This window comes from Chrysochloris asiatica, unplaced genomic scaffold, assembly GCF_000296735.1.
Source record: "Chrysochloris asiatica unplaced genomic scaffold, ChrAsi1.0 scaffold00026, whole genome shotgun sequence".
Classification (NCBI taxonomy): Eukaryota; Metazoa; Chordata; class Mammalia; order Afrosoricida; family Chrysochloridae; genus Chrysochloris; species Chrysochloris asiatica.
Window position 1 is genome coordinate 2,775,878 of NW_006408544.1, and position 1,664 is coordinate 2,777,541.

The window sequence follows — 1,664 nt, forward strand, 5'->3', positions numbered from 1 at the left end:
GACTCGATGGCACCTGACAACAACAATGACAACATAATCAAGATACAATCAAGATGTTCTCTCCTAATCCTATCAATCCTGGTACAATCAAGATAAGCTTTCCCAAGATGGCGGTTTTGTTAGGTGTCATCAAATTAATTTTTGACTCATTGAGGTCACATGTGACAGAGTAGAACTACCCCATAGAGATTTTTGCACTATAATCTTAGACTTATCCAAGGTCCAATGGTTGTTTGAGGAAGCCAACATTCCAATCTAGGTATGTCTGATTATAAGGCTTGTACCTTTACTACACTCTGCCTTAGTGGTCAGAGAAGGACATGCTTAGGACAACCAAGCCTACAGCCTATGGTTGTGCACTGGCTTCAGCTTTTCTGAGTCACCTATAAAAGACTCCCTAAGTTGTATCCCAGCCTTTCCAGGAATTCAGAGTTCTTGAGCCTCTGTCTGAGGTACAAGGTGGCAGAGGCTTATCATGAAATAGAGAATCATGATTCTCAATGCAGAGCTCCTTCCACTATAAATAGCTTTATGCCAAAGATAATCTCTCAAGGATTCTTTCTTGCTTTCTAAATTACAAAGATAATCCATTTGCATAAAAAGAATTTAATAAACACAAAAATGTAGAATGCAAATACTTTCTAGTTTCATCCAATAAAGAAATTTTCAATATAATTTCAGGATGCTTCTCCATTTTATTTTTTTCTATGTATAAATGATAGTGGGGTTTTGGCCACCTAGTTAATATCACACTTAACATACATTTTATTGTAGCAGATACTCATTGGTTACTCTCCAATTCCTACTTTTTTGAGGATGTTGTTGTTGTTGTTAGGTGCCATCAAGCCGGTACCGACCCATAGCAACCCTATGCACAGCAGAACAAAACACTGCCCGATCCTGGGCCAACCTCACTATCATTGCCATGCTTGAGTCCAGCGATGCTGCCACTTGGCCAATCCATCTCATTGAGGGTCTTCCTCTTTTTCTCTGACCCTCCACCTTACTAAACATGATATCCTTCTCCAGGATATCCTTCTCCAGGACAATATGTCCGAAGCATGAGAGACAAAGTTTGGCCATCTTGGCCTCCAAGGAATGCAACAGCATTCCTCTTCAATTTGTCATTCCCGGCATAGTAAGCCATGTGGTCATCAGATTCAAAATGGCCAATACCAGTCCATGTCAGCTTACCAATGCCTAAGATATCAATGTTTATGTGTTCCATTTCATTTTGACAACTTCCAATTTTCCCAGATTCATGCTTTGTACATTCCATGCTCCAATTTTCAATGGATGTTTGCAGCTGTTTCTCTTCATTTTGAGTTGTGTCCCATCAGCAAATGAAGGTTCCACAGGCTTTTCTCCCATGGACTTTTCTCCCACTGGCTTTACTCCATTCACATCATCATGGTCAACTCTACTTTGAGGAGCATGTCTTCCCCAGTTTCATTTTGAGTGCCTTCCAACCTGAGGGGCTTATTTTCCAGCACTATATCTGGCATTGTTTCTCTGCTATTCATAAGGTTTTCAGTGACTAAATATTCGGAAGTAGTTTGTCACTCCTTCTTCCTAGTCTATCTTTGTCTGGAAGCTCATCTGAAACCTATCCACCATGGGTGACCCTGCTGCTATTTAAAATATCAGTGGCATATCTTTCAGAA